This window comes from Corvus cornix, chromosome 9, assembly GCF_000738735.6.
Source record: "Corvus cornix cornix isolate S_Up_H32 chromosome 9, ASM73873v5, whole genome shotgun sequence".
Classification (NCBI taxonomy): Eukaryota; Metazoa; Chordata; class Aves; order Passeriformes; family Corvidae; genus Corvus; species Corvus cornix.
In genome coordinates this window covers 22437397-22451521 of record NC_046339.1, presented here as the reverse complement: position 1 = coordinate 22451521, position 14125 = coordinate 22437397, and the positions used below count along the sequence as shown (strand labels likewise).

Below are 14125 nucleotides of genomic sequence, written 5' to 3'. Positions count from 1 at the left end.
GGGAGCGCTGATACAATGGAAAGATATCCCAAAGGGTATGGATGATGCTAGGAACTGTAATGTTGCTGCTGTTAAATGTACAGCATTGTAGGCCTGTGCTGTACATTAATAGCTTGGCATCTCTGTCATCAGTGTGAGCTCTTACAGCTCTGAGAGCTGTGCTTGCAGCTGTGCTAATGAATACTTTCATGTGGGATTTAATGTAACAGGTAAAGAAATAAGCTTTTCTGTCGTAGTCTGGAATGGCAGCCCTGCTCTGTGTTTCTCTACAAAAACACTGCACCACCTCACACAAAAGGTTCCCAAGGTTGTTTACTGCTAGGGTTGACTTCTAATGAGGGAGATCTTTCAGGAGTCATTTGAAGAATTGTCATGGAAGGGCTTACTCCGTTTATCAGTCAGTTCGATTGGCCATTCTCCATGGATACAATACAGGGCAAAGAATTGGGACCAACTCAGCAAGAGACCAAATGTATTTCAGAGTGGCTGGAAAGCTCTGAGTGCTAAAGAATGGTAGCTGGAGCCTTGAGAACTTTTAGCTTCACCAAAGGTCAGACAAGATGCACATTAATCTGAAAAGCTCTGTAGAACTATCAGTCCCACCCTCTGAATCTCTACTGATTTCCTCCACACTTGTCAGAACTTTGATATTGAAGGCTATTTCTTCTCTGGAAGAAACAAAAAATTTCCAGCTGTGTTAGTCTTCAGTCCTGACTTGGGTAAGGTAAGGTAAGGTGAACATCACTATTTATCCCTGCATGATGGAAGTATGTCTTTTCCTCTATGGAGCTGAACTTCTGCAGGACAATGGAAAATGAAAAAGAAAATTGGCATTTTGTTTCCAGGCCACTTAACTGATTTTTCATTTTGATTCCATTTTATGAGCCTACAGACCCTCACACACATGCATAGACATCATCTCTCTCTTTTCATCCAGCTGTCACCAGCCAGTGTTGCAAGACACTGACCTTTGATTGCAGCTGAGGTCTGCTCCTCCAGCTTTACTGTCTGTATTGATATGGTGTCACAGTCAACATAAATTGTCTCTTCCTTTGAGAAGATCCAGCATCAGAGGGTTAATTCTGTCAAGCATCATTCTTGTGAATTGGTAAGAGTGCAGCTTGTGCATGACAGGCTCCAGAGGTTTCTGTAAGATGCAGATGAGGTGAATATTCCAGTTAAGATAGTACCTCATAAATTATTTTCTAACAAGTCTCCCCTTGGGAACTGCAACCCTGTTTAGGCTTGTACAGACTTGTCATCAGGTATGAGATTCTGAAATCTAGTAAAAAATTAGCCCTAAACTAATACCTCAAAGTCATATGTGCAAAGTAATATAAAGTGAAGAGAAGCAAACCTTCTAGAAATCAACCTCTTATAACGCCAGGATAATTGTCAATCCTTTCTGCAAGTCTTTAAGCAAGAACAACTGGTTTTGTCCTTTTTTTTTTTTTTTTTAATTACTATATTCAGTGATACTTTAATATCCTTGATTTGTCCTTAAATATCACATAAAGTCACTGTTTGATTTATGAGGTTTAAAAAAGTCTTTATTAATGGTATTGTGGGGGTTTCACAATAAATGTAACAGCATGGTGCCTGGAATAAAAACCAAACCTCATTCACACTCCCAGGTGAGAGTTACCAATACCTTTTAACCATCAGATTGGGGAAAAATGATGAATTCCTCTAATGAACAAGTGAATTGGGGGGGGTCAAACCAATTGGCAAATAAGCTTTTATTGAAAGGGAAGTTTAAAGGTTCTCGTGAAAGAGAAGATAAAGCCTGTTCTGTCAGTTATTGCAGTCTGTTTGAGAGCAGTTCCATCATTAGGAAGCTGCTGCACTGAGGCTGGGCAGTGTGTGCTTTCAGTTCTGCTCCTGTTAACAAAAAAAAGGATTTGTTTCTTCATGTGACTCTACCAGGCCAGTCACCACAGCCCTAAAAGGGTCTGAATGTTACTGCAGCATTAGGATCTTGGTAACTGGACAGAGTAAGACTGAAAAAACAAGACAGTAATGGCTGGAAACTTAGAGATAACCAGAGCATGGACAGAAACACAAAATTGTTTTTATAAGAACCTCACAAAGCTTATCTTGTAGGGAAACATCCACTGAGGGGTGTGTGTACACCTATAACCCAATTAATGCTTCCTACCCAGGAAAGCATTACTGAGAAAGGTACAAGGAACAGAGCAGCAAATTATTCTGGAGAAGTGGCTCACAATTTCCCACAGCACTTTGTAATGTGCTCTTAGTTCATCTGATCTAGCTTGTGACTTCTTAATGGATGTGCTTTTTTTGCTTTAATTACTTCCACAAATTGTCAAGATGTCAACTGTAATTTTTTACCCTAGTTTATATGAGTTCCCTTGCCCAAAGGATTGTCCAAGAGGACTTTGCTTGCTGTGTTTCCTCTTCTTGATTTATTCTGAAAAGCATTGACAGGAAAGCTAAAAATACCTGCAAGATAGTTAACAAGAGAGTTTTAATTGCAATAAGGGCAACAACACATTCAGAATTGAAAATTATCTTGCACATTCAGGAGCCATGAAATCAAAACTTGGACGACCTATCTAAAAACCACAGTTACCAGCCTAGGACACAAGCTCTAGTTTGCATGTTCTAATCCTCTTGAAAAGAGGGATTTAGTAGCCTTATAAGCTGTATTCCAGCTCAGTGATTTCAGAGTGACTTTCAAAGGGATTTCATAGAAGAGCTCAACTATGCTTAAGTGCTCTTAGGACCAGGTCACAAAACTTCACTTCACTTCTTGTGTTTCTGCAAAGAGCTCAATCTGTACTCAAGCTTTGGTTTCTAGAAGCTCTTTCCAGGCTTGTTTAGAATTATTATTATTTTCCCTGGATAAAATATCTTGAGATTCATAGGATAATATGCAACTATTAAAATACAAACACAATACCTACTGTATGTGGTTTAATTTCAATTTTTCACTTACCAGTGTCTCCCATCTTTTTTGTGTAGGCATTCACAGTTCCTCATGCACAGCCTGTGGACTGAACAAACTCTTCTTCCTGTTGAGTGACCCACAACAAAGGATTCCTGATCAGCCAGAACCCTAACAAGAAACAGTTTACAATGATTTCACAATTTATTAAATAACTATTTCAAAATTATTTCAATTGCATCTGGATCTTTTTAATCTTTTACCATCACAGAGGGAAACCATGTTATTCAAAATCACACCTGAGCTGTCCATGCAGCACCACTTATCTGTGCCTGACAAATCAGGAGCACGGCCCAAAAAAGCAGGAATCCTTACACAGCTCTTCCTTTGTCTACACTACACACTTCCAAGTCTTTTCACTTCATCTAGGCTTTCTATTATTGTAGAGATAGAAAATTAATCAGACTAACCATAACTTCCCAGCTCTGGAATTCTCTGGGAGATTCTTGAATTATTTGGGAGATACTCCTTGATGTAAAGAGCTGGGGCATAATCACATTACATTTTATCTTATGTACATTTCCAGCATCTGTAGTTTTGGAAAAGAGATTGGCATTTACATGCAGGATAATTTAAAAGTCAGGCAAATAAATCACTTATTTGAAATCCTGAGCTTTTAAAGCTATCTCAAGATTTTTCCAAGAACTTTCCAAGAAATGAAACACGGCCTTAGGTGAAAGATGGCCTTTGGAAAAATTACAGGGCTTTGCCAAAATGGTGCCAAAGTCAACATATGATACACAAATATCACACTTGTTTCATCTCTTTCTGCTGCAAAAAACCTCTTTCAAAGTGTTTCAGTGGTTGTCCTGCACACCTTGCAGCTCAGCTCTCACCACAAGCATTGCATTGAATGCCTATCACTCACTTGACCATCTATTCTAATTTTTGTTATATCAGCAGTTTGTGATGCTAATTAAAAGTAGATTTACCTATCTCACACTACTTACATTTATTTTTTGAAATGAAAGTAATTCACCCTCCTGCATGAATTAAGTCTTGTCTGCCTGTGTTTTGTTTTTAAAATTTTTTCTTCAGCTATTTGGTGGAACAGGCTTAAAACAAGGTCTTGAAGTACTATAATGAGATTTCCTACTACAGGCTATAAAGATTATTTTCATAATTTGAATAATCAACACCCTTATCTCTTTGTCAATTTAAACACTATGAGCAATTCACTCATATAGTTCTGACTAGAATAATGTTTAAAAAAAGTGATAAAATGAGGAAAAGCTGTTTAATTGCACCTAGGTTCATCACAAAATACTTAGCTTTTACTGATTCTGACATTAAATACAGCACCCTAAAAGCTGGCCCTGTTAAGGACTGAGGAATGAGTGGAGTTTGGTTCTTTTAATGCTGTGTGGAGTTTTACAAAGGCCTCACGGTGTGGTAAGGAAAGTGTGGTGCTCTCCTTGCAGCAGAAACCCTGAGGTCTCTCCACTGGGATGGCAAGATAGTTCTACATGTTTAAGCAGCAAGATTCCTCTCTCAAGCTCAGGCGAGGGGAAATGACACCAGAAGTAAAAAACCCAGGAAATGTTTTCCCAGACTGTGTCAGTTTATGTCAGTGTTGGAAGGAGAATTTTATCTCCACTTACCATCTTGTCTGAAGCTGACATTGTCTCCTTTGATAAGGAACTGATACTTACACTGTTTCATCCAGTTACTTCATCCAAACACTAAAGCATCAAAGCTGAAGCAATGACTCTTAAGCGTGATGAACAGGAAAGCAACACAGAGAAAGTTCCTGTTGATGTGGTATAGATGTGCTCAAAATTTAATATGGATGCATTTTCAGGTTGTCCCATTAGATGCTCGATCTCAAATTTCGCAGCCCAGAGGAGGTTCTCCTTTGGAAAAAGAATATCAGAGTAAAGCTGTTTGTAAACTAACTCTGTTACAAATAATTCAGGTTATTCACAGTTTGCCTCTATCTGCAATTCATTACAAGCAGCACTTCTTACAAAGAGAACAGAATATTTAATTATAAACTAGTACCTCAGATCAGCTTAAGGCTACATACATCAATACTCTGGTGAACAAACAGCTTGTGCCTTGAACAGGTTTGTTGGTTTCACCGTTTTACATTTGAATTGTGTAGGAATTAGGATAAATACTAGACCATTTCAACACGGGAAGGGGCAGGAAAAGTACCAGAAACAGTTCAGATATAGAGACAGGAGGAGTATGTGAGAATCAGCACCACCAATACCCAGCAGAAGAAATGACCGTAACATCTGAAGTGGCTCATGAGATTTCACAGCAGATATTCACAGTGAAACTATAGAGAGAATCCAAGATGTACCTACTTTGATCTCTTTCAAAAAGGTTTTCTTATAAGGTATTAAAAGGTTAATGATACAGTAATACTTTACAGCAGAAAGTGAGTTCTCTGTGCAATGGGACTTGTCACTGACATACTCTTTGGCAGCTTAACTTGCAGCAAAGCAAAGTATGAAACAATGTATTATCTCAATTAAGATTATTTAATGTTGTTATAGATTCCTGGGAAAAAAGGCAAATTGCAAGCAAGTACCACTCAACTTTTCTAATGAAATACGTAATCTACTAATTCTAAAAAGTTGTATAAAAATAATTTTTCTCACAGCAATTACACCTCAATCTGTTTTGGAAAAGGAGAGGCATTTTAACATAAGTTTCCAAAGGTGTGGATTACTTTTCAGCCCATTGTGCTCTTATGTGCTGTAACTCCCATTGACCACAGAGAGGCCGACAAATTACGTGCTACTTCTGCTGGCTGCCTTCAAATTCACATTAAAAATCAGTTTCACAAGATTCTTACAAAACTTGTTGCAAGTTTGCAACACTTGTGGTAATATCCTAGCTCCATAGCATCCTTTTTGTTCCTTTTACTTACAATCTACAGAGCACTTTTGTTTTCAAAATATAGAAAGGAAATGACAAAAAGGACTAATTTCATAATTCTGTTTTGGCTGATTCTGTATTCCTGTTGTTACTCTCTATGCTGATTTTTTTTAACACATCCATCCCACATTCTAAGAATCTAAATCTTTCCTGACTTTCTTTTGTCATTTAGTTCCATTTTAGTTATGCTTAAATACTTCTAACTCCCAATCAGAAACTCATTTTTTAAGAGAAAGTCAAAGTAATGTCAATGAGCTTTATATCAAACATATAATGTTAAGAAAGCAATTAGAGAACTAATGGTTTTGCTCTATTTTTTAAATTAAATGTCAAGTAATTTATAGCTGATTTAAAAATTCTAGTGTTGCACTGGTGCCATGGGATCCTGTTTGTTTCAAGCAGCTATAAACCTATGCTTTTAAAGAAAAACACCCCACAGAGTTCCCAGCACCAAACCCACAGACTTCACGTTGTAATAGACTTTGGACAATAATAATTATAAATTGAGAAGTTCTGTTATAAATTATTCTGGCCAGGGCTATCTGCTGACATAATTCAGATGTTAAAGAGATTGCAAACTGACCTTGTTTGTTGGCAAAGCCTGAGAGGAACTGCCTTAAAGAACAAGAGTAGGAGTGTTTCATGCCTCTGCTCCACTTGTCGCAGAAGACTGGAAAGTGGATGTTGGTAATAAGAAATAGGTTGGCCAGCATCCAGCTCATTCCTTCTATTTTTCATGTGTTTGATGTACAATTTAAATACAACTTCCTCCCCTTTCTGAAGGGCTCAGTTGATCAACATGTATATACACATATTCCAAAACACTACTCAAAACTATTTCCTAACAATATCTGACACAGATGTGTGCCAACCAGCAAGAAAATACCAGTAACAAGCTTCCAAAACTAATAAAAAAGGTCAGGTCTGCTTATCAGTATTGTTTGCCTAAACATGGATTCAACTCACACCTACCCAGAACAGCCATAAACTTCAGACACAGTCTGTGTGTACATGTGCTGTACTGTGACTGCCATCCCTGCCTCACTCTGCCAGGGTCCTACAAGTGTCCCTGGAAAGAAATCCTATTTCAAGCTAGTACAGAGGACAGAGTACTGAGAGCAGAAAACAGTTATGTCATTTTGCAGATGAGCTGGAAATAATTTCCAGTTCATTTAGGTCTCTTTTCTTTGTCCAGAATCTTAAGGAACCAGGTTGTTTCCCTTTAAAAGCAAACTGGTGCTTTCTTTTTTTCTCCCCCCATTGCCCTCAGTCCGGTCATTGCCTTAGGCTGGTTTTGACACAACGTTTGTTACAGGCATTAGCTGATGGCCATGGACCCTGTGCTGTACATCACAATACAGATTGTTTGGGCACTTCAGTGACTGGTAGAAGCTCTAATGACTAAACCCTAGGTGTTGTTGCCTCTTGGTATTTTAAAGCTTAAACACTTGTTTCCAAAATTACTTGAAACTAGAATTCCTGGTGACAGTTACAACCTTGGGGGCAATTCAGTGCAACAGGAAACCTCTAGTTGAAGAGATGGATATGTGACAAGCAAATCACTTCCTTACTCTGCGGATACAGTTTCATGCCAGTCACTTTAATACAATAGTATGTAGGTGGCATTTGGCTTGCAAGGGTCTCATCACTAAGGAAATAATTTTCCATGCAGGTGCACAGCCTCCCATAAATATTGGAAGCTACACACAGTGTTTGTGCTATCACTGCCTTCTGTTGGGTGCACTGTTGGGTATGCAACAGCAATTCTTTCCAGTTCGAATACATTATTCAGCCTGGGTCTTCTTCACCTTTTCACAACCAAGAAAAGCCCTTCCAGCCTTTTGCAGCAATGAAACATTAAACTACTTCGGTAGTTTAAAATGGCCACAGAGTCAGGCCTGTGGATCTTTCCAACTGGTTTTGTTGCATAAGAGCCAAAGTGAACCACTGGGAGCCCAAACAATACTTTTATTCAGTTTGCAATGTTTCTGATATGATAGGCTTGTCCACAGTGAAGATTCTAGATGTGGCTAGAGTCAATGCAGTTTCAGGAACAGTAGAGATCCATTGGTATAAAAGAGTTGGAACCCTGGGTTCAGAGAATTCCAGTCTTTCAGTGCTGACAGGCAGTGATCCTCAAAAGCACGCTGCATTTGACCTGAGGCCTTGGAAAAAGCTTCCCAGATTATGTGATATCACTGAGATTGTTGCTGTGTAATTAAAAAAGAATTTTGTTCTATCACTGGGTGGAATATGTAAAGATGTAGAAAATTTATGTTTCTGGGATATAGAAATATACATGTAACAAGATGAAGGATTTTGGGTGTAGGCTAGTTCTTCCTCTTTCTTCTTCTTCACAAGCCTAAGTGATGTGGTATTGGTTCAAAAAACCAGCAGTGCAGAACATGAGTGATTAGTTACTGGATTATAAGTAAAACTAAATTAGTTGGCATTCCATAATTGGGTAGTTTGGGCTTTAAAAGACCTTGGAAGGTAGAACTCTGGGGCCACTATCACCTTGTTAACTTAGAGGCACATTCTGTGCAGCTACACTATAGAGAAGAAATAATAAACATCTGAGTCCGAAGAAAAATTCCACATCTCCTGCATTTCAATCCAAACTCTGAGTAAAAGGACAAAAGACAGAGGCAGAGAAAGAAAGAACAAAATGGAAAATTTAATATAAAAGCACCTGCAAAATCAGGTTCTAATTCTGCCAAAAGTGCAGTGAAGACATCACATATTGGGATTAACAGTCTTCTGAAAACTGAGCTATTACTCTGGATTTTGGAGCAGTTCTCCAACTGATGGGAGCCTTAGGACAAGTTATCTGCCTTACAGAAGACACCAGTAGCCTCCACAAAATATTGTGAGGGAAAAACTCATTCAAGAGTCTAAATTAGTTTCCTGAAGGTTGACTTCATTGCTTAGCTACATAAACTAAATTCCTCTTGCCAGATTTCTCATGGTTATGTATTTCAACAACAGCATCAAGACAATCTCAAAGCAGAATATTCATCTTGGAATCATAGCAGTCATGAGATCATAGCTTTTACAGTTTGCCAACACATACTTTGCCTTGTTGAGCTTTGCTGTTCAATTAGAAGATGCCACTTCAAACGCTGAGAAACAAGCCTGATGGTAACAGTCATGCAATTATGGCTGAGTACTCATATTGTTAGAACATGATAGACCAGGTTTCACAATTATTAAAGTAATTAAAAAAGGTCTTTGGTCAGCTGGCAGCAGCAGAACTACCAGGGTGGGTGAAGAAGGCACAGTCCTTGAAACAAGAGATGCTGCTGCATGTTCCAGGCTCCAGTCTGGTTTTGAGGCCAAAGACTCGTTTACAGCAGGAGCTGTATATGGCTGGGTTCCATATACAGCCATATACATGTATATTATATATACGTGTGTATATATATACCTAGTTGCAGGTACTGTTTGATACACCTTTCTCAGTCTTTCTCTGTAGCATTGTACAACAAACATGTCATGCAATGATATTGGACCTGGCTTGTATCTTCTAATCCTAAGAAGGACACTGACATAAAGAGAGAGAAATGCTATCATCCCTGTATCATGCACCTTTCCCTGATTCACTGGAGAGCATGTGGCCTTATTCCTGAACCCTTCTTTTCATTTTTCTTTGTATCAGAACCAAGTCAGAGCCTTTAGAAACAATGCTAAACAAAAAAGAAGGGTAATTTCTGCTTTGATCACATGATACTCTGTCCTTACATACAGCTATCTTAAACTAGATTTGTGTCTACTGAAAGTACTTTCCAAAGCATGGTTAAAAGAAAAGAGTCCACGTCTTAGAATGAAAGCAATTGATAGAAACCTGCATTGCAGTTGCAGCGAAGCCCTTTGGACATACTTTGGTGGAGGTCGTCATGCTGCTTGTGTGGTGAAAGGCATGAGACCATCAGAATCCCCCTGAAGTAGCCTGGGATGATGGAATAAAGCATGCCTTATTCTGTTTTAGTACTCAGATGAACCACGCAATTATCAAATTAGCACTTCATTCGCTTTGTTTTATTGAACCTAAGTCATAGCATATTTTACAATTCCACAGGACTTGAGCTACTGTGGCTTAAGAATAAATTACAGAACAGTAGTTTAATGAAATTCCATGTTGGCCAAGAAAATATAACCTAATTTTGCTAGTTACAAGATTTGCAGGTTAAACAGAGTTTCATTAGTTCAGTGTACGAAGTCAGCATGGTTGTTGAGATAATTTAACGATTCTGTGTGTAGAGAACCAAAAAAAAATTGTTTCTAAGGCAGTGAGGTGGAACTCATGCTTTTCTTTCCCTTTCTGCTTGAAATCATGGGATCCTTTACAACAAACCTTGAAATGGATAAAAACCTAAAAATTGATTAAAAACTAAAAATACAATGGCTAGAAGAATCAAATGCAAAATTCTAAAAAACTCACTAAAATTAGGAATTATAAAGATCCTGAGGAAACCTAATATTGCTAAATACATTACCAAAGCTGTATTTGGTACTCCTTTTTTTTACTAAGATACGTAGCTGGAAAGGCTGAATTAACAGGTTAAAACGAGCAACAGCTGTAAAATTCTCTACAGCTAAAAACAACTGGTTTTAGTAGCATATCTCACTTCTACTATGAAATTCATGGCCTTGTAGTGAAGACAGACTTAAAGAAGGCATCCTTTTTGTCTCTATCACACCAAATCACTTTTAGCTGCTGCTGGGGGCCTTGCTTAGCTGGAAAGTGTGTAATATGCTGCAAGGTTTACCCAGGATTTTCATTTCTATTTAGACACATCTCCTTATCTGAGTCACAAGTTTTGTTGTCGAGGGACAAAGGTATAACTTTACAGACACTCCAATACAGGGGTTTGTATTCTTCGGGTAATGAGAAAGTAAAAAATCCATTTTCTAGAGTATTTTATTAATGCACAGATATTTTTATTTTTGGGTAATCTTGTTAAGCAGAATGACAAGCCTTTCTAGCAAACACAGCCCACTGGCATGTGGCAAAACACTGTGCACACTTTAAGGAATTGGGATTACTAGCTGATACTGCTGAAGAAGGGATTGTCACTGTGCAAAGGCCAGGAACTGTGTTCTCCCCATTTATGCTGTGTAGACCCTTTCTCCAAGCATGATTTCTCCAAGGATTAGTTTTCTCCTCGCAGTTGTATAGTAGAAATCACTTAGACTTTACAATAAATACTAATTCTCATGATTCTGAGGCAAACACTGGAACTAAAGAGAGCAATTTCTCAGCTGATACGGAGCTTTGGAGTTATGTTGTCATCAGCTGAAGTTCTAGTCTTGAATCGAGAGAGGGAGAGATAGAGAAAAACAGGAATTGACCTTATTCAGATGTGTTCTACTTTTCCAATATTTACAAATCAGAAAATATTTCCTCAGTGTATATAAACTCCATGAATATTAATTATTTAAACATTTTAAATCTACGCCATGGTCAAGCAGCCAAGTGTGGGGCCATATTTAATAAGTGTTAAGTACCTCCTCTTGAGAAATGAAGACTCCTGGCTTTCAACACAAGTTAGGTGGTAATTTGCTGTTGGCATTGGAATATACAAAATGTCAGCTCTCCTGGAATACTGATGGGACACATAAGAATGCTAGTGGGGTACATTCCATCTCTGCCTTCATTCTGCCTTTTGGCCCTGCTCCCGTAGGTGCACTCAGCTGTAATCTCAAGGCCTGAACAGAGTAGTTTACACTCAAGCTTACATTAAAGATATAAGGCCTAGTTAAAAGGAAAGACCCAACTCTTTCACTCTGCAATTCACTCAAATATTCACCTCTGATGCTCCAGTAGCACTACTTCCCACAGGTAGAAGGGCAGCACAGTCCATGCTCACCATGCCATCCACCAGCACCTCCAGCAATGGAGCAGGCTGCAGGAGGAGCCCCTGCTGACTCTTGACTTTCCTTCCATTCGTGGCTGAGTCAGTGGCACACTCTACCAGAGAAGCTTTATCCTTTTCTTCCCAGTGTGCAACCCAGAAAGATTTTTAGCTACGAATTTTTTAAAGTTATCAAAAAATGTTGACTTAGCAAAGATTTTATCAGCTTTGCCTTAATTGCTAGGAAGGAATAACCAGTGATAAAAATCATGTGCCTTATTAATATATAAATAAATTATGATAGCAGTCTTTCTATCTCTAGGAGGTTGGCTGAAAAACAGCTTGTCATGGTTGGGTGGCATTTACTTTTCTATCTGTCAATATTTGGAGGATTTTATTACTTTGCAGTGCCAAGTTTAAAATGGCTAATGGAAATACTAAAATGGAATTAATCTAACTAAATAAAACTGGTTCTCTGTGTGCTATTCCCTTGACAGTAACTTAATGTGCTTTCTGAAACAAAGCTATGGTGGAAAAATGGGTTATGTTTAAGTTTATATGTTGTTCATTTACTTACTCTCAGAAACTTTCTTTTCCAGCAGAGGCAAGCCATGGTGCTTTATGATAACTATACCTCAAATATTTACACAGGACAGAAGGTTAGAGGTGGCCAGAGGGTTTCCAGATCCACTGACTCACCAAATGTTCTATTTTTGGAAAACACCCATAACACAGTGGCAGCTAATTACCTGTGTCAGTAGCAGCACTGCGCTCCACAGGTCAGTCCTACGAAGTCTGGCCAGCCTAACAGGGATGTCGTAACATGAAAATTACACACACCTCTAGCTGGGACTGCAGTGTTTAACAAAACTCTGGGTGTCAACAGAAGACCTGTGCCAAAAAAGAACCCTCTTGCCAAATTAGCTTTGCTGCCTGCAGTGGCAGCACCATTTTGTCATCTGTGGGCTGGATGCAGCCTGCATTTTCTGAGGGGCACTCCATCATACCTAGAATAGTTGCTGTCCAGAGACATCAATAACAGGAATATTTCTAGTCTATTCATGAAATAATCACAGAATAAGATAATTAATCTCCCTTTATACTTCTCATTGCACCATTTTTAAACTTTATACACTGACTTCTATCCTTTTCAGAAGAGTTTAATGAGTTACTTCAGTAAAGAAATACACACTTCCACTTTGGAAAGCAGGACACAGAAGACCCAGGAAATGAAACAAAACTCTGAAAAGAGTGCAAGCGTTAACTGCTGAAAGAGAGTTGAACTGAAGAACCAGCAAGGCACCAGAAGCTGAGAAACACAAAAGATGATCTCATTGTCAAAGCAGCAACTACTCCCAGCCAAGATCTGGGAGCTGTGGGAGGTAGGCAGACATGCCTCAGGTATCTGCAGTAGACCTCCTGTTCCATGCACACACACAGGGGTGCAGCTCCAGTGGATCCCACAGCTGTTACCAGCAAAGCTCTCTCACAGTTGTTGGCACAGATGCGTAAGGAGAGTCCAAGGCAGAAGCAAGACACGCTAATAATGCACACGGGACTTTGAGATGACAACAGCCTTTCCAATCTAGGCACTGAAAACACAGCAGGTGTTTCAGAAGTACATTGAGAGAAAAGGGTATGGGAAGAAACTACAGCACAAATGTTCTTTTGAGTTCACCCACCTTGCTTACAACTCCCTGACATTTACTTCCTACCTACAGATTCACGTTAGACAAGTCATTAAGCTTTGTCATTAAGCTGAGCTGAGCTCAGACTTGGTCCTAGTACAAACACACCACAAGTGTGGGACTTTTTGGCACCTTGGAAAGATTCATGGCAATTCCTTCTTCCCTTCCCACAGCCTATGTGAAGTCTCATTCACTTCTTCATTTTAATATTTTAAGATGTCACTATCAGCACATCCAGGTGTTACCTATCACTGCAGGGAGCCTCTGGAAACTATGCAGATACATCATTAGTCCACAAGAGATAGATGCAATCCAATTATTTCTAATTTACTACAGAGTATCAGCCATGACATCCAAGTCACCGAAAAGGAATGCAGTAGAGACCGAAAGGCAGAGTTTCTGTGAGCCATGCTCCACCTTCTGGCTTCTTATCAGTTTCACTTTTTCAAATGCCTCAACTTGTCCAAGGTCCTTTATCACTCATTTGTAAAACTGCCATTCAGATGAAATGTCACTTTTTATCTTATGTCTACAGAGCCATGCTGTCTTCTGCCATCATCATCTTCAATGGAACCTTTTCCACTCTTCCCTTAAAATTTTCTCTGAGCACCAGAGCCCAACTGACACTGGAGGGATTCAAGCACCGTGACTCATTCCAAAAGAGATGGAACAAGAAGGCTGGAAGTGACTCACAATGAGATAGCACAACATTTTGTCTCTTGGGA

The 14125-nt window shown here is 39.0% G+C and overlaps 1 non-coding gene across 1 annotated transcript in view; it reads right to left on the bottom strand.

Moving 5' to 3' along the window:
- Nucleotides 1–1540: 1540 nt before the first annotated feature.
- LOC104693102 overlaps nt 1541–14125 on the bottom strand; it is a 59659-nt gene continuing 47074 nt past the window's right edge. Inside the window, exons 3-5 of the transcript XR_002046829.3 lie at nt 4621–4821; nt 2960–3079; nt 1541–2463 (exon numbers count right to left, since the gene is read on the bottom strand). This is a non-coding gene — a transcript (uncharacterized LOC104693102). The remainder of the gene's footprint in view (nt 2464–2959; nt 3080–4620; nt 4822–14125) is intronic.